Source organism: Phyllopteryx taeniolatus, chromosome 4 (assembly GCF_024500385.1).
Source record: "Phyllopteryx taeniolatus isolate TA_2022b chromosome 4, UOR_Ptae_1.2, whole genome shotgun sequence".
Classification (NCBI taxonomy): domain Eukaryota; kingdom Metazoa; phylum Chordata; class Actinopteri; order Syngnathiformes; family Syngnathidae; genus Phyllopteryx; species Phyllopteryx taeniolatus.
In genome coordinates, this window is record NC_084505.1 from 2,948,965 (window position 1) to 2,975,377 (window position 26,413).

The 26,413-nt window shown below is 44.1% G+C and overlaps 1 protein-coding gene across 4 annotated transcripts in view; it reads left to right on the forward strand.

The window, feature by feature from the left end:
• The first annotated feature begins 408 nt into the window (after positions 1 to 408).
• tenm3 (teneurin transmembrane protein 3) overlaps positions 409 to 26,413 on the forward strand; it is a 398,597-nt gene continuing 372,592 nt past the window's right edge. For 3 of the 4 annotated variants that reach the window (XM_061772049.1, XM_061772050.1, XM_061772051.1), the window contains exons 1-2: positions 409 to 958; positions 1,075 to 1,103. The gene's annotated coding sequence lies outside the window, so the exon portion shown is untranslated. The remainder of the gene's footprint in view (positions 959 to 1,074; positions 1,104 to 26,413) is intronic. The other variant, XM_061772052.1, reaches the window with a different exon arrangement.

Sequence of the window (26,413 nt, forward strand, 5' to 3'; positions counted from 1 at the left end):
GCCGGCGGCACGGTGGTAGGTTAATTGAAGACTCAAAAATTCCCATAGGTGGGAATGTGAGTGCGAATGGTTGTTTGTTTCTATGTGCCCTCCGATTGACTGGCGACCAGTTCAGGGTCTACTGCCCGATGATAGCTGGGATAGACTCCAGCACGCCCGTGACCCTAGTGAGGAGAAGCGGTACAGAAAATGGATGGCTGGATGGATTCATAGACACAAACACGCACGCTCTTGCTGTTGTCACCCGCACGCACGCACGCACACGCCACCGTGGCTAGAGACGTCAGGATTGGACGCAGCAGGGGATCCCTCAGCAGTCCGTTTCTGCCTCGCTTGGCATATCATCATCTTTTTTTTTTTTTTTTTACCGGGAGGAGATGAGATTGTGCCGTCTCCCACTTGCAGAGCGTCCTGACTTCGACTGACGCGCAACCGTCCCCTCGCTCCGACTTTATGAATGCGCTCCTCGTCAAGAGCAAAGGGGAACGCTTGTTTCACCTTCTGTGCCCTGAAAAAACATGAAGCCCCCGTTGACTCTTTATGACTTTGCTTTCCGTTTACCAGCCGTTGGGACAGCAGACTCAGTCTCTATTGTTGATTTGATGATCTTGACAGCCGCGCACATCGCGTTGCATTGGACATGAATAATCCATTCTACGTGCTCACACGGACGGAGCTTTGATTTCGACAAAGCATGCATTTTAAAAACGGCATTTAACGATATTAACACTACTCCATTTCTTCTGTCCCATTTAGACAGCGGCGAAGAATTATTTGGACAGTGACCAAAGTGCGCTCACACCGCGGCCGTTTACGGGGTTTCGCTTTCTTGTTTACTTGCCGTTTTGATGATTAAATAGCGAATGGAAGAAGTTGCTTGCTTTTTCTTTTCTTTCTTTCGTCTTGTGTTGAGGAACCGGCCTCGCGACACAAACCAGGAAAATGCCGGGACGGACAGGTAGGTCAACACTTAATGACGTAAGCATGAGATATCATAATTACCACATGATCTTTTTTTATATTGTGCTGTGGCTCAAATACTTTCCTGAAATTCCGCGGTCTGTTTGTATCTAGGGTAGATGAGATGTCAAGCCTCTGACAAGGTGAGTTTTTTTCGATTCATGTCATTCATTTATAATGATAATAATTAGCTGAATATGTGCCAAATATTAAGACAGCTCATTCATATGATCCATTTTAAAATACATTCAACTTAATTTGATTGTTTGTTTTCCCTCCTACGTCTTCTGTATACCATCTGCGGTTGTTATCCTTTATCATTTTTTAATTTTTTTTAGCCTATTGTCAAAATCTCTCCTTGGATGTACAGTGTTCCTTCAAATTACACTCAAATAGATCAAGTCACTCCGCTGCTGTCTGTTATTTAAAATGTATACATTGTAAAAAAAAAAAAAAAAAAAATCCCATGGCAATTTACTTTAAGTACAGGTCCAGACTGCCCAGAGTTGAGGGAGTTTTCGTTATGTAGGAGAATGTATCTATCTATCTATCTATCTATCTATCTATCTATCTATCTATCTATCTATCTATCTATCTATCTATCTATCTATCTATCTATCTATCTATCTATCTATCTATCTATCTATCTATCTATCTATCTATCTATCTTAGGTAATAGAAACACGAATATATGCTTTGTATAAATTACATCAACCCACAGATAGTACTGATGAATAAATAAGAGACACAGGGTTGCCTCTGTATTTTAAGGAAGATTGTGGTGAGGGCTGAAGCCGTGCTGGCGTTTGTGTGTGCACGGACGTGCGTGGGTGCGTGCGTATGAGAGCGCTACAGGGAAAGGTGATGTCTAAAAAGCAACACAAGGAAGCAGTTCACTGTCCTCGTATTTGACAGTTTTGGGATTTCATTTGAAATTTTAGATTCTTCATATCAGATGCTTTTTCAAGAAACTTATGAAAGATGATCTAGTCCCCTTGTAAAATCAGTTCGTATCGTCATATAATGCGCAATAGCTTTATATGTCCACTGTGCGGAATAGTGAATTTACAAAGTGGTTTGACCTGACATTGTGGGGGGATTCTTGATACAGCCTGTCTTAGACGTACATTACAAAAGAAAAGAAAGAAAAAACAATATGTGACCTCGGTCAATTCTCTTGGTACTGAAAAAATATTTTCAGTTAAATTGCTGGCATACGTAGACAGCTACCTGTCTAGAGCCTTCAAAATAATTTCAGACGTTCAATTTACATATAGATTCATCTTTTGACACACACACACACACACACACACACACTGCATGGTAACGTGCAGTTAATATTTTTGTGCATCTAGTCCCGCTTTTAATTATTGTTACATAATTATATTTTTGTGCCATAAATTGTGCCTTAAAATTACAGAAATTTAACTTTAGGACATAGAGCAAGGTGGTTTACTTATAGAGATTATTAGATGTAATAATAATAATCATAATAATAACCAAACAACATTTAATAAGATCTGTTTATTTTAATTTTATATCCTTAGCTTGCAACAAAAAAGCATTGATTTTGTAACTGAGAGCATTAATTTCACTTCCATTAAGATGATACTGAGATGTGTTTCAAATCTGCGACAGCAATTGGCGCTTTAATCCATATGATGAAGTGGAAGTTGTACATTCAAACTGTATGAGAAGTATTACCATGAGATTAATGCATCACACATTATGTTCAAATGATCATTTCTGTTGTACAGCGCGGGTAGTTAGCGGTAGGTGGATTTGTATTTTTTTTTTGTAATTGTTGATTCAGATGGCGATAGTGAGTTTAATAGTTTTAGTTAGTGAGATCGGAAATAACAAATAATGTATAGAATATGATGGAAATTATTTAAAGAAAAATAGGGCAAGGGGTGTTGTTGTGCAGTCAAACCAACTAAACATTTTTGCAGCCCAAAATTCCAAGAAGAAAAGTAAACTGCTGTGTTGAAAATCATTACTCAACATATGTAGCATCATTATCTAATGCGTTCTGCATTTAGGTTGTCAACATTAAAATAGTATGAGAGCAGTTGTCCTTTTGGAGTCAACTTTTCTTGGAAATGGTGGTGACCCTACAAGTCAAAGCAAGAAATAACTTATAATAATAGCGTAAATTGGGTTGCCGTGGTGACCTATATGCCGATTCTTGTTTACTGCTCATGCTGTGCTCAAAGTTGTTCGCTTCACAAACTGTGGCAACTATAAAATGATAAGGCAGTTTACTTCAACAGTGTTAAAATGCTTTGTTTGTAAACTCATTACAACTTTAACTTTCTTAGTTACTTTGGCTGACGACTCTTTTGTATAGTTGACATTTGATAATAATAATGTCAATAATAATAGTAAAGTTGGGAAAAAAATTAACATACAAAATAAAAAGCTGTTAGCGTTGGAAAGTAGATTCATGCCAGAGAAAAAAACAATACACGCTGTAATTTTCCTCAGATAGGGATCAATGAATTCTTGTTAATCTAATCGTATGAACCAAGCATCATTCTTTAAAAGGTATTTATAGTTGTGAATAGTTGTCACCAAACGTTTCCACATTTATATTGTCAATAAATATATATTTACCACATCCCATGTGTATTTTTGACTGGCTAGCAGATGTATTTTGACTGATTTAAAATTAGTTACATGGAGCAAAAGTTATTATTTGTTAAATCAATTAAACACTACAACAGTAGAGGGCCAAAATATTTAAAAAACAAACAAAAAAACTTAACAAATAATAATGTTCAAAGCACTTGCTAATGGCGCTACTTTCCGGTATTTTGTCATCATCGTCGTCGTCGTATTACGTTACAGCAGTTGGATTTACTTATTATGTTGTATAAACTGTCAAGATTTTAAATGGTGAAACAGAAAGTTGTGCTAATAACCCAGAAGAAGTACTTCAAATTCAGGGCCAAATTTAACTCTATAAATGTTGATTGGCTAGAAAGGCAAGGGGGATAGGAACTGGCTTAATCGTCCAGTTTTAGGCAACCTCACATACTTCACAAGAGGAGGCTGGAGTGCAACGGTGTACCATGTGGGTGGGGGGGGGGGGGGGGTCTCATTTTCTCCAGGGTCAAAATTTCAAATGAGGAAAAACGTAGTAGCATTTGAATTAGCAGTGGTCATAACCTTAAAGCAACAACAACAAAAAGCAATTTCATAGTTGCAAAGGCTGCCTTGATGGAGTTATTGCCTCTCCCACCCCACAACCCCAAATCTTATAACTTAAAAATCATAAAATGTTTCATTGAATTCAACAGCATTCAGCCATGAAAGGGTCAGACCTCACTTCTTGCTGTACTGGGATTGATCAGTATTTTTGTACACCGGTTATTTATTCTCATTGGCACACCCTATCCCACATGACTTCGACAACGAGGGTGACTCACTTTCAGTGTGGCTCACTTAAATCTTTTAAAAATATGTTGAAAACTTAAGTACAAAAAAATATGAATCAGGCATGAACAAAGTGAAAATGTGAAAAAAAAGGATCTTTTGGTTCACTGCTCTGATAAATTTGTGCATTGAGTTTATTTATTTATTTTTTTTTTTTTTTCCTAATTTCATTTAGTTCCTTAAGATATTGAAATTTGTTTGTGTTGGAGGATTGAAGGGTTTCTTGCTGATGTTTTTGCTCTGTAAAGAAGACGGTCGTAGGCAGGTTAAGCTGAAACTTCACCTTACGCCTTTTCGGTGGGCTTTATCCTTTGTTCTGTTTTCAAAATGACTGATTGAAAGCTAATCAGATAAAAACCTACGTACTTCGGTTGAGAGGCAGGGTACACCCTGAACTGGTCGCCAGCCAATCGCATGGGACGGTTTGGTTTAGTGAAAAGTTGTTTTTTTTTTTAATGTTTTTTTTTTTTTTTCTTGGAAATTTAATTGCTGCCAGACTGCAATAAATGTTCCTATTTACTTCTGAATGTTGTTACTTTGAAAACTCCCAATCACTCCAGGTTATTTTAGCAAAGGACAAACCAATGCAACCATTTTCAAAAAGCCCAAAACAAAATTCCATGGTAAAATAATACAAGTATATGCTTCTAGTGTGCAAAGTACCTGCATCATAGTCGTGATGGGCGATTCCAGACAATTTTGATTTGATACGACACCGGGCAATTTTTTCAATACCATTACTGATACCGATACTTTGTGTGATTTAAAAAAAAATGTTTTTATTGTAATGTAAATCATGTTCTCCTGCTCTAACAAGTAAAACATTTAACCCAATGATATCATTGTAACTATGTTTTAAAATGTAATAATTTACCATTGTTGTAATACCAGAATTAGATACCAGAATCAATTTTGCAAAATGGGTTGTTTTACTGTGAGACTGAAATCTCAGCTTTAGCCATTTCTTTTATGACAAAAACTAATATTACATTATCTGCATCATCCATGTAAAGGTTAAAGAGTCTATCATTTTGCTAACATGGCACTGAGCATGATGCTTCTCTGTATTTACACACACACACACGCACACACACACACACACACACACATTGCTCATATCTTCATACACTTTGCCTTTATAAAAACTTTCCAGAAGAGACTTCTGTCTGAGTGCAGATGTTGCAGCTGATGCTGCCTTCTCCATTTCCTAGTATTTTGTGTCGTGAGCATCTGGATGCGCAGTCTTGAGCTGTTTAAACAAGTTGCTCGTGTTGTTGCTGTGCTGAACGCTTTTGTCGCAAAGGTTGCATATTGCCGTTGTTTTGTCCACACCTCACTTTATTTTCGCTCGGCCTCGTTCAATTCATGTTAAAATGTGGTGTTGTTTTGCTAGTTGATTCGAGTATGCAGTCGCCACGCTCTGTGGTCACAGTGACATGAATGGATCAGTTAAATTGTACGCTACCGGGGTGGAGGAGAGGGGGGTATCGATACATGCAAATGCATGCAGTTGAATACTGCAGAAGTGTGAGCCAGCCAGTGACAACTTCTCAGTAAGGAAAGGCTCTCCTCAATGTCACAAAATGAATAATCAACTAATTTACACATTATGTAGTTTATGGTGGCACGGTGCACGACTGGTTAGCATGTCTGCCTCACAGTTTTGGCCACACAACTCAGGCCTCGCCTGTGTGGAGTTTGCATGTTCTCCCTGTGCCTGCGTGGGTTTTCTCCGGGCACTCCAGTTTCCTCCCACGCAAGCACGGGGAGAACATGCAAACTCCACACAAGCGGGGCCGGGGATTGAACCCCGGACCTCAGAACTGTGAGGCAGACGCTCTAACCAGTTGTCCACCATGCTGCCGTATTGCATTCACTTGAAAAAAAAACAAAAACAACAACTCCAGTTTTTCTGAGCCATTTATTTTTTGGGTTTGTTTTTTTGAATATTTATTTTCATTTTCTGTTTTTTTTTTAGTTTTTTAAAATTTATTTCCTGGTTTTCTGACAATTTGTTTTTCTGTGTTTCCAATTTTTCCCCCCATTTTTCTGATGATTTCTTCTCCTGTTTTCCTGACTAATTTATTTTCTGTTTTTTTGTTTTTTTGAAGTGGGATTAATGATTTTGGTGATGGGAAAAGGACCAATGAAGTGTGGATCGAGTTTACTGGACTCTGTTTGAAGGGGAAGGTCATAGGAAGAGAGCAAGACGGATTGACCCACCTTGTATTCGGGGCGTCGGGGAGCGATGACGGTCAGCGAGCTGGTTGTTGCGTGACTTCCAAACCGCCTGGGCTCTCTGGAGGTGATCTTGTACGGAGGGGACTGCCACCGCCTGCTCCTGTAGGTCGAACAGTGGAGGTTGGACACCGTAGCAAGCCATGAATTGGGTCATACCGGTAGCGGAGCTGGTGAGGGAATTCTGAGCGTATTCAATCCATGGGAGGAAGGAACTCCATGAGGAGGGGTTGCGGGCGGCCACACAGCAGAGTGCCGATTCCAGGGTTTGGTTGGCCCGCTCCGTCTGGCCGTTGGTCTGCGGGTGATACCCCAAGGATAAGCTGGCTGCTGCGCCCACTGCCTTGCAGAAAAGGAGGTTAGCAGTTTCCTGCGCGGACAGGAGTTTAGGGAGGGGCACATAATGGACATACTTGGAAAAACGATCGACGATTTTGAGAATAACAGTGTTACTTTGTACAGCAGTACAGGGGGGCAGGCCGGTAACGAAATCCACAGCAATGTGAGACCAAGGGTGGCTGGGAATTGGCAGTGGGCGCAGTAAACCAGCTGGAGGTCGGAAGGATGGATTCGGGTTCTGCTGTGCTCGAAGGAGGTGAGTGAATACAGGAGAGGGCATCTGCCTTGGTGTTACGGGAACCGGGACGGAAGGAGAGACTGAAATTTAATCTGCTGAGGAATAGTGCCCAGCGTGCTTGTCGGGGGTGGAGACGTTTAGCGGTACGGAGGTAAGCGAGGTTTTTGCGGTCAGTCAAAATGAGAAATGGTTGTTTAGATCCCTCCAGCCAGTGCCTCCATTCTTCCAGGGCCCATATAATGGCCAGCAGCTCGCGGTTACCGACGTCAAAATTTCTTTCGGCTGAAGATAGGCGACGGGAAAAAAAGGCACAGGGGTGAAGTTTATGGGTCGTGGGATCTCGCTAACCTCCCTGTCAGAAGGAGTTTCAACTCCCACCTCCGACAGAACTTTGCTCATGTTCCGGGAGAGGCAGGGGAGATCGAGTCCGAGTGGACCGTGTTCCGCGCCTCCATTGCTGAGGTGGCTGACCGGAGCTGTGGCCGTAAGGTGGTTGGCCAAGGGTGAGGGATGCCGTCAAGCTGAAGAAGGAGTCCTATCGGGCCTTTTTGGCCTGTGGGACTCCTGAGGGAGCTGATGGGCACCGGCTGGCCAAGCGGAATGCAGCTCTGGTGGTTGCTGAAGCAAAAACTCGGGTATGGGAGGAGTTCGGTGAGGCCATGGAGAAAGACTTCCGGACGGAGAGGGATTTGGAGTTGGTGAATTATTTCTTAATGAATAACATTATCATCGGCACCGGAATCAATAAGGGCAGCGACGGGGGTGTTATGACCAGAAATGATAATGCAAGCGGGTACGGTCATGCGGGAGGGAGAGTTTGCGGGAACGGAGGTTTAGCTCACCGCGACGCTCTCGGGACGCGGTGAGCCGGGTCTTTCTGGTCGGAGGGGGCATGAGGAAATAAAGTGACCGGATTGACCGCAGTAGAGACACAGCCGCTGGGTGACACGACGCTGACGTTCTTGTGGATCTAAACGTGTTTGACCAATATGAATGGATTCATCGGATGCAACGGGGAGTGACGAAAGTGCGGAAGACGACTGCGTGGTGCTCAGAGTGGGAGAGTGTTTACGCGAGCAGAGAGCTTTCTCACGGGCTCTCTCTTGCAGTCTGTTTTCCAGCCGGATGGAGAGGGCGATAAGAGCCTGGAGAGAGAGGAGGGCTCGTCCCGGAAAAGATTCCCCCAAGTACTGCATCATCCCACCCGCATTCACCAGCAAGGATACGGAAGTCGATGGAATATTCCGCGACGGACTTACCACCCTGAGTGAGTGTGAGGAGACGGCGGGTGGCTTCTTTGGCCTGAACGGGGTGATTGAAAACCTTACAGAGTTCGGCGGAAAAGGAATCGAACGAAAGGTGGAGGAGTTGTGGAGGAGTTGTGCCATAATGAAGTGAACCATTTTGCTGCTTTGCTGCGGAGGAGGTTAGTGACATATGCTACTTTGGAACGTTCGGTGGGATAACTGTACGGTTGGAGATTGAATATGATTAAGAATAAACTGGCTACATGCACCTAGGTCCCCGGAGTCGGGATCGGGCGGAAGGACATGAGGTTCTTTGTAAGGGAAGCAGGGTGGCTCGGGGGGAGTACTTACAGGGGGTTGCATGTATTGCATCTGTTGGGAAAGGAGGGAGACATGTTGCGAAAGGGAGTGAAGCGTTTCGGTGATTTCTTGCAGGTTTTTGTCCTGTCGTCCAATGTGGGCGCCTTGGAGGGTTAGTGCGTTCTTCAGAGCCTCCGGAGTTGCTGGGTCCATAGTGGCCAAAGTATTCTGTCATGTGTGGGAAGTAGCTGAACCCAAGAGCAGGCGGAGGCTGATGAAAAATGATGAACAGTTTATTGATCAAAGGTTATGGAAGTGGTCCTGGATGTGTTGACAGGCGGCGGGGTGGACAGATGGCAGGCAGTGGACAGAACAGTGGGCTGGCAGGAATGACATGGGTCAGGAACATTGGGAACGAGGAGACACAAGAGTTAACAAGGGAACGAGGAGTTGAGTAGCTTACGTGAGTACGGTGGGCCGTGGTACCGCTAGGAGAGGCTGCAATACTTTGGCGAGGATTTCCGGGAACAGGCAGGCTTAAATGTAGGTGGTGATGAGGTTTGATTGGAGAAGCTGAAACAGAGAGGGGAGGGGAGAGAGAGGACGAGACAGTACAAAACAGTACTGCAGGGCAGTACCTGACAACATCCTCATCAACTTGTGCTTCCTGAAAGTTAACGATGTCATTACTGAACTCTTCCCACTTTCCCATTGTTGACTTCTCATTCGGAAAAACTGTTGTTTTGCTTGTGACAGGATCTCAGTTTTAGTGGCATTCTTGTTAATATCCATAACTCTGGTTCCTCCACCGCTGCATTTTCTGACGTGTTTGTTGTCATGTATCCACCCTAATTCTATTTTTTCTGGTTGTCTTCCAGGCTCGCTTATTATTTTTTAGACACATATTTGTTGGTTTCACTGCATTCTCTCTCTCTCTCTCCCTCGAAACCATGATCACAGTCTATGTTGCCCATGGTGCCAATTTTTTAAATAAGGAGTCTTTTTGTATCATCTCCACCTCTTCTCTGTTTTTCCATTGAGAAACGCCTTGTAGCAATCCTGTCACCATAGGCTGGAATGTAAGAGGACAAAGCAGCATCATCTATTTCTCCAGCTATCGGGCTGTCAATCTAAATAAAAAAAAATAAAAAAGTTAGACAACATTAGACATGATGAAAAAAACTACCGTAATTTCTCGTGTATAATGTGCATTCCCCCCACCCCCCCAGAAAATTTTCAAAAGTTAATTATACTAGATATATTATATATTATATAGTGCGCATTATACATGGGTATAGGGGCAAATGCAAAAAAAAAAACGTTCACATTTTATAAATGTATGCCGCCATCTAGTGGTTATGAAAAAATCTGTACACTTCAGAATCAGAATCATCTTTATTTGCCAAGTATGTCCAAAACACACAAGGAATTTGTCTCCGGTAGTTGGAGCCCCTCTAGTACGACAACAGACAGTCAATTTACAGAACACTTTGGAGACATAAAGACATTGACAAAAAAAAAAAAAAAAACAGTCACTGAGCAGTAAAGGGTTGCTAGTTATCTGGTAATGCCGGTACTTTTTTTGTTTTTTTTTGTTTTTGTTTTTTGACAATTGTGCAAAAAGATGCAGAGTCCTCTAGCACTTAGAGCAGTTCGAATGACTAATATTGCAATAGTCCGGTGCAATGACCATTGTGCAAAGGGCGCTGGGACTTCAAGGAGTGTATGCGGTTGAAAGTGACGAGTAGTGCGATAATCTGGGACAATGTTGGTTGTGCAAATGTTACAGATACTCCTCAATCAGTGTGCAAATGGAGCAGATGCTACACTGGCATGAGTGGCCAGTATATGCAAATAGTGCAGCATGGTGAGACAACTACAGTGAGTGCACGAGTAATAAATAATTTGCCCCACAGAAATGGGACAACGAACTCAAGTCAAAAAATTGCCAGCATGTTGTAATGGAATTGTAGGTCAGGTGTTTAAGAAGTTGATCGCAAGAGGGAAGAAGCTGTTGGAATGTCTACTAGTTCTAGTTTGCATTGATCGGTAGCGCCTACCTGAGGGAAGGAGCTGGAAGAGCTGGTGACCGGGGTGCGGAGGGTCCGAGAGGATTTTGCACGCCCTTGTCTTAGTTCTGGCAGCGTGCAAGTCCTCAATGGTGGGAAAGGGGGGTACCAACAATCCTTTCAGCAGTTTTGATTGTCCGTTGCAGTCGGACTTTGTCCTTTTTTGTACCAGCACCAAACCAGACTGTGATGGAAGAACACAGGACTGATTCGATGACCGCTGTGTAGAACTGTCTCAGCAGCTCCGGTGGCAGGCCGTGCTCTCTCAGAAGCCGCAGGAAGTACATCCTCTGCTGGGCCTTTTTGAGGACGGAGTTGATGTTGGTCGCCCACTTCAGGTCCTGAGAGATTGTAATTTCCAGGAACTTGAAGGTCTCGACGGTTGACACAAGGCAGCTGGACAACGTGAGGGGCAGCTGTGGCGAAGGATGCCTCCTGAAGTCCACGATCATCTCTACAGTCTTGAGCGTGTTCAGCTCCAGGTTGTCGGCCGCACCACATCTCCAGCCGCTCCGCTTCCTGCCGATATGCAGACTGGTCACCGTCCTTTATGAGGCCGATGACAGTGGTGTCATCTGCAAACTTCAGGAGTTTGACAGTCGGGTGTGCTGAGGTGCAGTCGTTCGTGTAGAGAGAGAAGAGCAGCGGAGAGAGGACACAAGCTTGGGGCGCCCCAGTGCTGATGCTGCGTGTGGATGAAGTGGCCTCCCCCAGCCTCACCTGCTGTGTCCTGCCCGTCAGAAAGCTGTAAATCCACTGGCAGATGGCAGGCGAGACGCTGAGCTGGAGAAGCTTAGAGGAAAGGAGTTCAGGGATGATGGTGTTGAACGCAGAGCTGAAGTCCACGAACAGGATCCTCGCATAGGTTCCCGCGCTGTCGAGGTGTTCTAGGATGAAGTGCAGTCCCATGTTGACTGCATCCGCAGACCTGTTCGCTTGGTAGGCAAACTTCAGGGGGTCCAGCAGGGGACCTGTGACACTCTTGAGGTGGTCCAGCATGAGACATTCAAAGGACTTCATGACCACAGATGTCAAACCGACAGGCCTGTAGTCATTCAGACCCGAGATTGCAGGTTTCTTGGGGACTGGAATGATGGTGGAGCGTTTGAAACAGGATGGAACTTTGCACAGTTCCAGAGATCTATTGAAGATCTGAGTGAAGACTGGAGCGCAGACTTTGAGGCAGGATGGGGACACATGGTCCGGGCCTGCCTCTTTGTTAATCTTTTGTTGTTTGAAGATGCGTCTCACATCCTGTTCGTGGATGTTAACGCAGAAGTCAGAGGTGTGATTGTGGTCGGGGGTGCGCCCGGGTGGGTGTGTGGTGTGAAACTGTCCTTTTCAAATCTGCAGTAGAAGGTATTCAAGTCGTTGGCTAGTGTGCTATTGTTCTCAGCTTTGGGGGATCGTCGCTTGTAATTAGTCAGCGATTGGAATGCATGCCAGACTGATTTAGAGTCGTTTGCGCTAAACTGTTTTTCCAACTTTGCTGCATAGTTCCTCTTTGCAATGTTAATTTCTTTAGTCAGCTGGTTTCTAGCTCGATTATACAGGGCTCTGTCCCCGCTCTGATATGCGTCCTCCTTAGCTTGGCGAAGCTGCTTAAGTTTAGCAGTGAACCACGGCTTGTTGTTGTTAAATGTGCGAAATTATTTTGTTGGTACACACACGTCTTCACAGAAACTGATATAGGATGTAACAGTGTCCGTATATTCATCCAGGCTGCCAGCTGAATTTTCATTCCAAAATGCCACCGCCACCGAGCGGTTATAAAAAAAGTGTAGCCTACACTTTCATTCCAATATGACGGGTACGTATGACTGCATATATGTACAGTTGTGCTCATAAATTTACATATCCTGTCAGAATTTGTGAAATATATATATTTTTTAAATATGACTGATGATTCAACAACAACCCTAATTAATTTATTTATGGTTATGTTTTGTTTAATGATAATGCTTTTCTGTAATGCTTGCCCGTTCAATTTGAATCCCATTAAAATAAAATTAAATGTGTTTTGCCTTGTCCTTCATGTTTTCTTTAAATAATTGTACCCATCTTACAAATTCTCCCTGGGTAATAAAACATATGAGCACAACTGTGTGTTTTATACATTTCTAAATCAAAGTAGGGGTGTTAATTTCAAAATAAGAGCAAGGGAGAAAAAAATTACGTGTTCAAATAAAGTACTTCACTTCAGAATAATTCTTTGAAAAAAAAAAACTAACAAAATACAGATTATACTTCATGTTTTGATCATATGGGTAGAAGAAAAATCATGCATTATAAAAATGCATTATACATAGGTAGAAGGGTTTTCCAGAATTTAGAGGCCACCTTTGGGGGTGCGTATTATACATGGGTGCGCATTATACACGAGAACTTACAGTGTATTATCTCCAAGACTATTTACTTCTGTGTTCAATTCTAGGACAACAAATTACAAATGCCTAATGCAGATGATAACACAATGGACAGTGTTAGACAATAAAAACAGATTTTGAAGCTGGCAATAATGTTAGTGCGCTTATAAACGTCAGACATTTAAGTTTACAGCTAAGTTTCTAATAGATAATGCTCAGACCATATCTGAGAGAACCTGATGACCCTACATGTGAAACATCTTGTTCACTCCAGATAAAGAGTAAAGTCTACAACAGTTTGCAGAGGTTCTCTTTTTTTGCAAGTTTACATATGATTTTTCCTGCTCCAGCATCTATCAACACCTGAGTCTACCCAATGCTGTACATGGATAAATTTGTCTTTTTCAAAGTTAAAATGTGTTAGTTTTAGGACTGCAACTATTGATTAATTTTAGAATCTATATTTCTACCCATTACCATATCAATTTATCGGATTAAAAAAATGATTTTGCATTATTGAACAACAATAGGAAATGATGCATAACATGCAGATTGATCAATCATTGCACCTCGAGTTAGTTCAGCATGATATACTGTATATTGAAAGTGTTGATATCACTGTTCTCATACCATGTCAATTATCTGCATGAGCATGACACAGACATTGCATCTAAATTATCAAATTTTATTGATTTGTTGGACATTTCTATATCTTGCAAAAATGTGAAAAATCATGTCTTAATTTGATAGTATAGGATACTTCAAATACATAATTTTGCTTCAGTTTATCATCTACATGTCTGCATAATAACTGGTCACAGTGATTGTACTTTAAGGCACAAAAATATAAGTCACAGGTGCTTATAATTTAGTTTTGGGTATACTTAGGCACATCGCTGAGCCGGGCAGCGACAGCACTCACATCACTTCCTTGTTACAGTATATAAGCACATGTTTGGCCGCGTAACCCATGTGAACATGTCACAATGTCACAAGAAATACACTGATTGGGTGACTGGCTTATGTGACTGAAATGCTGAGAAATCTCGCCCGAAGATAGCAGGGATAGGCTCCAGCATGCCCGCGACCCTAGTGAGGATAAGCTGTACAGAAAATGGATGGATCGACAATAATAATAACAATTTGGCTTGTCCCGTGAGGGGTCATCACAGCGCGTCATCCTTCTCATGTAAGCCTATCTCCTGAATCCTCCACTCTAACAACAACTGCCCTCACATCTTCCCTTCCTACATATAAACATCCTCTTGGGTCTTCCTCTAGCACGCTTGCCAAGCAGCTCCATCCTCATCATCCTTCTACCAGTATACTCACTCTCTCTCCTAGAGACGTGTCGAAACCATTGAAGTCTGCTCTCGCTAACTTTGTCTCCAAAACATCTAACCTCTGCTGTCCCTCTGATGAGCTCATTTCAAATTCTATCCAACCTAGTCACTCCAAGAGAGAAGCTCAACATCTTTATTCCCGCCACCTCCAGTTCTGCTTGCTGTTGTCCTGTTGTCTCTTGAGTGCCACTGTCTCTAATCCGTACATTATGTCTGGCCTCGCCACTGTCTTATAAATTTTGTCCTCCATCCTAGCAGAAACTCCACTGTCACATAACACACCTGACAGCTTACTCCACCCATTTCAACCTCATTGGACCCGTTTCTTCACTTCCTTAACACACTCCCCATTGCGCTGGACTGTTGACCGTAAATATTTAAAGTCCTCCATCTCTTCTCCCTGGAGCCTCACTCTTCCCCCTCCACCCCTCTCATTCATGCACATATATTGTCTTACTTTAGCTAATCTTCATTCCTCTCCTTTCCAGTGCATGCTTCCACCTTTGTAAATCTTCGTCCACCTGCTCCCTGCTTTCAATCCAGATCACAGTGTCATCTGCAAATATCATGGTCCATGGGGATTCCAGTCTTACCTCATCTGTCATCTTATCCATCATCACTGCAAAGAGGAAGGGGCTCAGGGCTCAGCCCTGATGCAGTCGCACCTCCACCATAAACTCCTCTGTCACGCCTACAGCACATCTCACCACTGTTCCGCTGCCCTCATACATGTCCTCTACTATTCTGACGTACTTCTCTGCCACTCCAAACTTGATCTGACTTTCTTTGCACCTCCAAGACATTCTTAGCTAACTCCATACTAAATTTATCTTGTCATCTACACACGGTAAAATAATTTGAACACTGCCCCTAAACTTCTAGCCTGACTGCCTTTCCAGCAGCTCTCCTGGACACACACTATATTATATCTGTCTTTCTGCTTATCATCATGTCAACGAACTCCCTTGCGTTTCCTTTCATAGTCCCAATATTCAAAGTCCCCACATTCAGTTCTAGGCTCTGTGCTTTCCTTTTCTGTTTCTGCCTAAGAACCCACTTTCCACCTCTTATTCCCCAGCTACAGAAATGGAAGCAGCTAATGGGTACTGGCTAGCCAAGCGGAATACGGGTTTTGTGGTCGCTGAGGCAAAAACTTGGGCGTGGGAGGAGTGTGGTGAGGCCATGGAGAATGAATTCTAGATGGCTTCAAGCATATTCTGGTCCCCGATCCGGCATCTCAGGAGGGGGACGCAGTGTACCATCAACACTTTTTATAGTGGGGATGGCGCGCTGCTGACCTCAACTCGGAATGTTGTGAATCGGTGGGCTGAATACTTCGAAGACCTCCTTAATTCTCCTGACACATCTTCCCAAGAGGAAGGAGAGTCTTGGTGCTCTGAGGCGGGTTCTCCCATCTCTGGGTTTAAAGTCACCGAAGTGGTTAAAAAGCTCCTGGGTGGCAGGGCCCCGGGGGTAGATGATATCATATTTATGTTTCCCAATAATCCTAGGAGCTAAGTTGTTTGGGTCTTTATGCCCCTGGCAGGGTCACCCATGGCAAACAAGTCCTAGGACCTGGTGGCCGGGCCTGCACCTATAGATCAGGCCAGGCACATCTCGAAAAGGCGCGAGGGTTCCCCTTCCCATTGGCTGACCACCTGTGGGAGGGACCAAGGTTGTTGGTTTGTGTGTGAGCTGGGCGCCAGTCAAAGGCGGGGACCCTGGCGGTTCGATCCCCGGCTACAGAAGCTGGCTTTAGGGACATGGAATCTCACCTCTCTGGCAGCGAAAGAGCCTGAGGTGGTGTACCAGGTAGAGAAATTCCGACTGGACATAGTTGGGCTGACCTCAACACACAGCTTGGGATCTGGTACCAGTCCTCTTGAGAGGGGTTGGACTCTGTTCCACTCTGTATTTGCCCACGGTGAGAGGCGTCTAGCAGGTGTGGGCATATGATTGACCCCCACCCACCCACCTCCCAGCCCCCACCACCCACTGGTTTGATGGGAATATCTGGCAGAGTCCTGTGTCAGATGGAGGTTCAACTCTCACCTCCGGCAGCACTTTGCCCATCTCCCAGGGGAGGCATTTTACCATTTTACATGCCTCGATTGTTGACGTGGCCGACCACAGCTGTGGCCGTAAGGTGGTTGGTGCCTGACGTGGTGGCAATCCCCGAACCCGTTGGTGGACACCAGCAGGAAGGGATGCCATCCCGCTGAAGGAGTCCTATCGGGCCTGTTTGGCCTGTGGCACTCCAGAGGCAGCTGATGGGTACTGGCTGATCAAGTGGAACACAGCTTTGGTGGTCACTGAGGCCAAAACCCGGGCGTGGGAGGAGTTCGTAGAAGGCCATGGAAAATTTTGAGGAAATTCTGGTCCACCATCCAACATCTCAGGAGAAGGAAGCAGTGCACCACCAACACTCTGTATAGTGGGGATGGGGTGCTGCTGACCTCAACTTGGGACGTTGTGAGTTGGTGGGCCGAATACTTCGAAGACCTCCTCAATTCTACTGACATGCCTTCCCAGGAGGAAGCAGAGTTTGGAGAGTCTGAGACAGGGTCCCCTATCTCTGGGGTTGAAGACACCGAGGTGGTTAAAAAGCTCCTTGATGGCAAGGCCCCAGGGGTGGATGAGATCCGCTCTGACTTCCTGTAGGCTCTGGATGTTGTAGGGCTATCCTGGTTGACACGCCTCTCCAGGGGACAGTGCCTCAGGATTAGCAGACCGGGATGGTGGTCCCCCTTTTTACCAAGGTGGACTGGAGGGTGCGTTCCAACAATACTGGGATCACACTCCTCAGCCTCCCTAGTAAGGTCTATTCAGGGGTTCTGAAGAGGAGGGTTCATCAGGAAGTCAAATCTCAGATTCAGGAGGAGCAGTGTGGTTTTCGTCCTGTTCATGGAACAGTGGACCAGCTCTACACCCTTGCCAGCATCCTCGAGGGTGCATGGGAGTTTGCCAACCAGTCTACATGTGTTTTGTGGACTTGGAGATGGCGCTCGACTGTGTCCCTCTGAGAGTCCTGTGGGGGGCTTTTCGGTCCCTGTACGACCGGTGTCAGAGTTTGGTCCCCATTGCGGGCGGTAAGTCGAACAGTGAGTTTCCAGTGAGGGTTGGACTCTTCCAAGGTTGCCCTTTGTCACCGATTCTGTTCATTAGCTTCATAAACAGAATTTCTAAGTGCAACCGAAGCGTTGAGGGGGTCTGGTTTGGTGACGTCAGTATTGTGTCTCTGCTTCTTGTAGATGATGTTGTTCTGATGGCCGCGACCTTCAGCTCTCACTGGAGTGGTTCGCAGCCGAGTGTGAAGCGGTTGGGATGAAAATCAGAACCTCTAAATCTGAGACCATGGTCCTCAGTCTAGAAAAAGGGGGGAGTTCCCTCTCCGGGTCGAGGAAGAGATCCTGCCCCAAGCGGTTATGTTCACAAGTGAGATAAGAAAGGAGCGGGAGTTCGACTGGTGGATCGGTGCAGCATCTGTAGTGATGCAGACTCTGTATCGTTGTAAAGAAGGAGCTGAGCCAAAACGTAAAGCTTTCAATTTACAATCTACATTCCTACCCTCACCTATGGTCACGAGCTGTGGGTTGTAACTGAAAGAACAAGATCATGGATACAAGCAGCCGAGATGAAATTCCTGTGCAGGATGTCCAGGCTCTCTCTTAGAGATAGGGTGAGAAGCTCGGTCATCTGGGAGGGGCTCAGAGTCGAGCTGCTGCTCCTCTGCATAGAGAGGAGCCAGATGAGGTGGCTCGGACATCTGGTTATGATGCCCCCCTGACGCTTCTCAGGCGAGGTGTTCCGAGCATGTCCAACCGGGAGGAGGCCCTGGGGACGACCCATGACACGTTGGAGAGACTACGTCTCCCGGCTGGCCTGGGAACGCCTCAGGATCCCCCTCGGAAGAGCTGGACGAAGTGGCAGGGGAGAGGGTAGTTTGGTGTTCCCTGCTTCAGCTGCTGCCCCGACGAAGAAGATGGATGGATGGATGAAAGGGCATTTTCATTTTTTATTTTTTTTTTGTAGAAATGCGTGGCTCAGTGAGCTGAACAGGCATCGTGTTTGGGAGAAAGACAGTGGTATATATATATATATATATATATATATATATATATATATATATATATATATATATATATATATATTGGTGTATATATATATATACATATATAAAATAATAAATATATATATATACTTCCCATGGGCTCACCACCTATGGGAGGGGCCATTGGGGTCGGGTGCAGTGTGAGCTGGGCGATGGCTGAAGGCGGGGACCTTGGCGATCCGATCCCCGACTACAGAAGCTGGCTCTAGGGACGTGGAATGTCACCTCTCTGGCAGGGAAGGAGCCCAAGCTGGTGTGTGAGGTCGAGAAGTTCCGACTAGATATAATCGGACTCGCCTCCACACACAACTTGGGCTCTGGTACCAGTGCTTTCGAGAGGGGTTGGACTCTCTTCCACTCTGGAGTTGCCCACGGTGAGAGTCGCCGAGCAGGTGTGGGTATACTTATTGCCCCCCGGCTTGGCGCCTATACGTTGGGGTTCACCCCGGTGGACGAGAGGGTAGCCTCCCTCCGCCTTCGGGTGGGGACGGGTCCTGACTGTTGTTTGTGCCTATGCAACAAACAGCAGTTCAGAGTACCCACCCTTTTTGGAGTCCTTGGAAGGGGTGCTGGAGAGCGCTCCCGCTGGGGACTCCATCGTTCTGCTGGGGGACTTCAATGCTCACGTGGGCAATGACAGTGAGACCTGGAAGGGCGTGATTGGGAGGATCGGCCCCACCCGATCAGAACCCGAGCGGTGTTCTGTTATTGGACTTCTGTGCTCGTCACAGATTGTCCATAACGAACACCATGTTCAAGCATAAGGGTGTCCACACGTGCACTTGGCACCAGGACCCCCTAGGCCGCAGTTCGATGATCGACTTTGTGGTCGTGTCATCGGACTTGCGGACGCATGTCTTGGAAACTCGGGTGAAGAGAGGGGCGGAGCTGTCAACTGATGGTGGGGGAAGATGCCGGTCCGACGTGGCAGGCCCAAACGTATTGTGACAGTCTGCTGGGAACGTCTGGCAGAATCCCCTGTCGGAAGTAATTTCAACTCCCAGAACATTGCTCATGTTCGGGGGAGGCGGGGGACATCGAGACCGAGTGGACCATGTTCCGCGCCTCCATTGCTGAGGCGACCGAACGGAGCTGTGGCCGAACCCGAACCGTGGACACTAACGGTGAGGGATGCCGTCAAGCTGAAGAAGGAGTCCTATCGGGCCTTTTTGGCCTGGGGGACTCCTGAGGCAGCTGATGGGTACCGGCTGGCCAAGCGGAATGCAGCTCTGGTGGTCGCTGAAGCAAAAACTCGGGTATGGGAGGAGTTCGGTGAGGCCATGGAAAAAAGACTTCCGGACGGCTTCGAGGAAATTCTGGTCCACCATCCGGCGTCTCAGGAGAGGAAAGCAGTGCACCACCAACACTGTGTATAGAGGGGATGGGCCGCTGCTGACCTCGAGCTAGGTTTGAGGTCACCGAGGTATTTTAAAAGCTCCTCGGTGGCAGGGCCCCGGGGGTGGATGAGATTCGCCGGGAGTTCCTAAAGGCTCTGGATGTTGTGGGGCTGTCCTGGTTGACACGCTTTTGCAACATCGAGGAGTTCAAGTATCTTGGGGTCTTGTTCACGAGTGAGGGAAGAATGGAACGGGAGATCAACAGGCGGATCAGTGCAGCGTCTGCAGTGATGCGGACTTTGTATCGGTCCGTTGTGGTAAAGAAGGAGCTAAGCCAAAAGGCGAAGCTCTCAATTTACCGGTCGATCTACGTTCCTACCCTCACCTATGGTCACGAGCTGTGGGTCGTGACCATAGGTGTCGAAAGAATAAGATCCCGGATACAAGCGGCCGAAATTAGTTTCTCCCTTAGAGATAGGGTGTGAAGCTCGGTCATCCGGGAGGATCTCAGAGTAGAGTCGCTGCTCCTCCACATCGAGAGGAGCCAGATGAGGTGGCTGGGGAATCTGATTCAGATGCCTCCCGGACGCCTCCCTGGTGAGGTGTTCCGGGCACGTCTCCCGGGGACGACCCAGGAAACGCTGGAGAGACTATGTCCTTCGGCTGGCCGGGGAACGCCTCGGGATCCCCCCGGAAGAGCTGGATGAAGTGGCTGGGGAGAGGGAAGTCTGGGCATCCCTGCTAAAGCTACTGCCCCCGCGACCTGACCCGGATAAGCGGTAGAAAATGGATGGATGGTATATATATATATATATATATATATATATATATATATATTTAAAAAAAAAAATATATATATATATATATATATATATATATATATATATATATATATATAATTAATCATATAATTAATCGTATAATTAATCATATAATTAACCATATAATTAATATATGTATAATAATATAATTAATATATATAATAATATAATTAATATATATAATAATATAATTAATATATAATAATTAATAATATAATTAATAATTAATTAATAATAATTAATATATATTTTTAAGTACAGTATATTGGTTGGTCATCTACTTTAGTACTACTTCTACCAGAAGTGGGTCGAAAAGGCAAATATTGTGTTCAAGTAAGAGTACTGTTACTTTAGAATAATATGACTCAAGTAAAAGTAGTACTCCACTTGAGTAAGAGCAAGAAAGTACTCAGTGAAAAAAATACGCAGGTATAGAGAAACTAGTGAGTAATACTACTTATACTCCCGCGGTCGCGCGGCCGACAACGCCCGCATTGCATCACGTGACCGACGAATTGCACCACACGGGCCCACAGCTTGCCGCACGCAGGGCAAAAATAGTTGCTGCGCGTCGAATGCCGCGGAAATCATCTCTCATGATTGGTCCGTTTTAGTCACAAGCTGTGATGACGTACTCAGCGTGCCCCTTGGTTCTCCATACCATCTATGCCGCCACCTTCTCGATCGATTTTATAGCATAAATAATGTATCATCTGGTCATCTAGGTCCATTTGTTCTAGCAGACACTGTTCCACGGTCGCCATTGTTGTTGCTTTGTTCCTTGTTAAGGAAAGGAAAGGAAAAACAGCTACCGGAAATGGACAAAAAAATGCAGAGGAAACTCCACCCTGTTGTGTCCTAGTCAATACCAGCCGTAGCAACACCCCCGACTTGGAGGTGAACTGCAGTACATTTTCAAAACTGCGCGCGTGGGTTGCTGTTGGATTTATCTCACTCAACACCTATAAAAATGCACAAAAGGAATGAAGACGCTGGTTTCTTTTTCTCATGAGGAGGGCGTATGGGAGATTGTTCAGATTACAGCCTCTCATCACGCTCTAAACAATCTCTCCTGTCGCTCCTGTATTTATTTGAAATAGGGAGGTTTCTGAGTTTACAAGACATAACATACTAAGCTTACAAGACACAACACACTAAGAGGAGGGTTTCAAGGTGAAGACATGAGACCAACACCTGCCACGTCCCCGACCACGTCCTTGGTCAAGGCGCCCTTCCATCGGATGATTCCTGCTGAGTCATCTTCTTGAAGGCGAGATATCTTCCTTTCTCAAAATCGTCCATAATACTAATGCAAGCTTAGCAAATAAATGATAACTTCTACAATTTATTTAACATTTCCCACCTGTTTATCATGTATTTTACAGTCACTTCATTTCGATTTTTAACTGTAGAATAATTTTTATGAAACAAATACATTTACACTCAGAGGAAACTTGGCATACATGAATGTTGTAGTTTAAACATCGTAATCACATTGATCAGGAAACAAATCAGGTAAAACAACATCATCATCATCATCATCGTCATCATTATCAACATCCAATAAAGGATACATCTGCTCCATACGGTTCCATGTGGGTAATTGCTGTGGCGATTAATCTACTGATTAAAGCCCGAATGCATGGGATACAACAACATCCACACAATGTCAGAATGGCTGCAAAAACAGCAATTAATATCAATATTGGTGAAATTAGGGTTTTGTATTTACCAAAAACGTCCATCCAGCTGTCCCACAAGGAGTGTTGATTGAGGGTCCGTAGACCATCGATGGCTCTGCAAGCTGCCATCTGAAGCAGTATTGTTTGTTCTCCAAAACATACCGCAAACACCTCCCTCTCTTGCGAGGAGCATGTCGACAGCTATGCGGTTTTGGAACGTCCTTGAGCTGCTCATGCACAGCTTCCAACCCACTCTGAGTCCAATTTCCTAATCTCTGTACATTGAAGTGGATATAGTTTATCCCATCAACATTTTTATTAATCGTACACCACCAGCATATGAGGTACTCAAATCCTCCTGCAACTTGGTCAGCTAATTTGTATTGATTAGGAACCCCACGAGGAACACCTATGGCGTCGATGTTTTATGTTGGACAATTTTGCCTCTGCCAGGATAAATCTCTTTTTTGTCTATGTTCTAGATTTGACAACATTGGTGCTTTTTCCATTAAATCTTGAACAGGCATAGGGTATACAGTGGTCCTAATTTCTTACCTTTACTAATCATGTTTATACAAGTAAAATTACTCGGTGCTACTAAAGTAGAAAACATTGGTTTGTGTTTGTCTGCTTTTGTTACGGGATATATAGGATCCCATGATTTACACCTCTCAGTTGGTATCATTCAGGGTGGGACGTCCCATATACCACATAAACAAAACCAAACACCACAGTAGCCAAAGTTGCTATGTAACAACCTATCGAATCTCATAACCAACGTGGGTGTGCCTTTCTGTTGAGTTCTCACAAAAAGGGTTGGTGTCTTTTTTCCTCACTGACCAGCAAGCATTTTCAGAATCTACACATCTGCTCCCGCTCCGTTATCAGACTTTTGCTCACCTTCCCTATTTGAGTACTCAGCTGAAATGACTCCTTCACAGTGTGTTAAATGAACCCACGTGTTTCTTTCTGCTATTTTTTAGGGCTGTAAAGTGTCGATGTATCTGTGCCACCATCCCTCCGCTTGAGACATGTGACACACCATGGCTCAATATAGTAGCCCATTTGAATAGGTTTATTTTTTTTTCCTTCTGTGCTAATGTAAATTTCATTTTGTAGTTTTGCACGTTGTTTTTCCCAATAATTGCGTTCTTGTTGTGGAATACTCATATTGGCTATCAGTATAGATTGTACCATCTTTGTTTATCATTAGTTTGCATGCCTTGGTTAATGCGACTAATTCAGCAGCTTGTTCAGCCAATTCCTGACAATCATGCTGCGTGCCTTCATCAAGTAAGGGTATTAGTGTGGCTGGATTTAAGGTTGTGCATCGCTCAACAGTCAAATGTGGTTGTGACAGCAAGATGGCCATGCAAGATAAATGTCTTGCAGGTGATAAAAACGGCATATTCGTTTGCAATAGGAGAGCAGACACTGTATGTGGGACCTTAAGAGTTAATGGATGAAATAACACAATTGTGGAACTGCTCTACTTTCATCAAGGCTGCCACAACTGCTCTGACACAATGCGGTAATGCACACGTCACGCTATCCAATTTAGTTGAAAAATAAGCTATTGGTCTTAGCTTATCACCGTATTGTTGTGTAAGTACGGAGGTCATGGAATAGCTTTTACAATCTACCATTTGAATAAATGTTTTATCATTAAATTTGGAAGGGCCAGTGCAGTACTGGACACCAAATGTTGTTTAATGTCACAGAAGGCCTTTTCTGCCTCTGTATTCCATTAAACAGGTGATGTCATTTTAAGGTTGTCTTCATAAATTAATTTTGACAATGGTGCAACAATTTCTGCATAGTTTGGAATCCATGCTCTACAATAATTTGTCAGACCTAAAAATGATTATTATATGTTTCTTCGTCTGTGGTTTATGATTTTTTAAGTCTATAGCTTTCCTGTCTTCTTATATAGTCCTTCCTCCTACACTTAAATTATGGCCTAGATATTTGACTTGCCTTTTACACAATTGTAATTTATTTTTGTTAACTTTATGTCCCTCTTCTGCTAGAAGATGCAGTAAGGCCAATTAATCTTTGATGCATGTCTCTCCATCTGGAGATGCCAGGAGAACATCATCTACATATAGTAAAATTTGGCTCCCTCCTCGGGGAGTGAATTTAGACATGCGTGTTGTCATTACTTGTGAATAAATGGTTGGACTCTCTCAGTAACCTTGTGGTAATCTAGTAAATGTATATTTTCTTTGCCCTCAAATGTAAATGCAAACCAAAATTGACTGTTCTTTTCTACTGGTACAGAAAAGAATGCATTACTTATGTCCACCACTGTAAACACAGTAGCGTCTGGTCTTAATGAATTTAACAATGTGTGTGGATCTGGTACGCATGCTGCTCTCTGTATTACTGTACAATTTACTGCCTGTAAGTCTTGTACCATTCTCCAACCCACTGAAGGTGGGGCCTTTTTTATGGGGAAAATGGGTGCGTTACATGGTGATTCTGGACACTCCACTATAACTCCTGCCTTAATTAGTGCTTCAATTACCGGTTTGATTCCTTCACATGCATCTGCTTTTAATGGATATTGATGAATGCATTGTCTATATTCTGTTTTGAGTCTAGTTTGTACTGGTAAAATAATTTCTGCCGCGACTTTTGCTTCATTGTCTGAGTACAGATAATCTATAGTAATTTTAGCAGGTGTCGCATGTCGTAACGTTTTCTCATATCAATGTCTACTTTGTAGGGTGTGATGCCGGCTACGGCCTTTTTCACATCCTCATTAGTCCAGGTCCTATAGACCAAAATAGTTTCTTTTTTGTCCTCTTGGATGTTTGAATTTGCCAGCTCAATCATTCTTTTCACACTTTTTTCTCAACCATCTTTTTCCTCACTTAATCTTACCACTGGTCCTCTCTCGTCATCTTTCTGTCTTTGAAACAACATTTCTTTATCCCTACCTGCCTGCAATTTCTGTTCACTTGCTAAGTCCTTCTTTTTCTTACTTCCTTTTTTCTCTTTTAGACACCATGTTTAGCCAGAAGAATAAGTCGTCATATCCCTCTTTTTCTATTTTTGATAGATTATTTTTGTGTCGACATTTTATTTCGTCTCGAAGTTGAACCAATTTTTGCGAATTTAGCTGACCAGCGAAACCGTATTTGGTTATCCACGTGTGTAAATGTTTTATTTTGGAAGGGTTTTGGAGTTGAACATATTTCCAGTCTTTACACGTTAAGCGTTCTTTTGGATCCGTTTTACTGTTATTTTTTCCCATTTTGTGAATTTGGAAGTCAGTTTATTTGCACCTTGAGTGACCTAAATACTGACTTTATTCAAAATGACAGGGTGACAATGAATGTCTGGGTTTTGGTAATCCTCAAGCTTCTACCCACACGGGGCGGAGGATTCTTGCATCTGCTTCCAAACCCAGTTGTCACTTACAATCCTGTCTTTATAGATTCATACTTTTACACATTCACACGATACTAGTAACGTTTTTACAAACACACGAAAACACGGAAACACGGAATTTAAGTACGTACAGGACTCCGCCGTCCTCGCGGAATTTCTCGGACTCCGCCGTCCCTCTTTTACTTGCCAGTGACTAGTATTACACAAGGTTTATTCTGCCGCAGACTTCTTTGTCGCGCAATTCACTCACTCTTTAATCCTTTTTCCTAAAAATGTTTTTAAATTTAATTCACCAAAGTCGTCTTCAATCCTGTGGATTGTCGTCAACCTTTAGATCCCAGTTGAGGAGTACGAAGACCAGTCCCGTAAAGGGTCTTACTTGCCGTGGCCACGGTCTCTTAACTGGAAGTCGGCTCCACAACTGGAATCCTCGGGTGTGTTGACATCCGGCTCGAAGGACCAATTTAATGTTGGATTTATCTCACCCAACACCTGTAAAAATGCACAAAAGGAATGAAGACGCTGGTT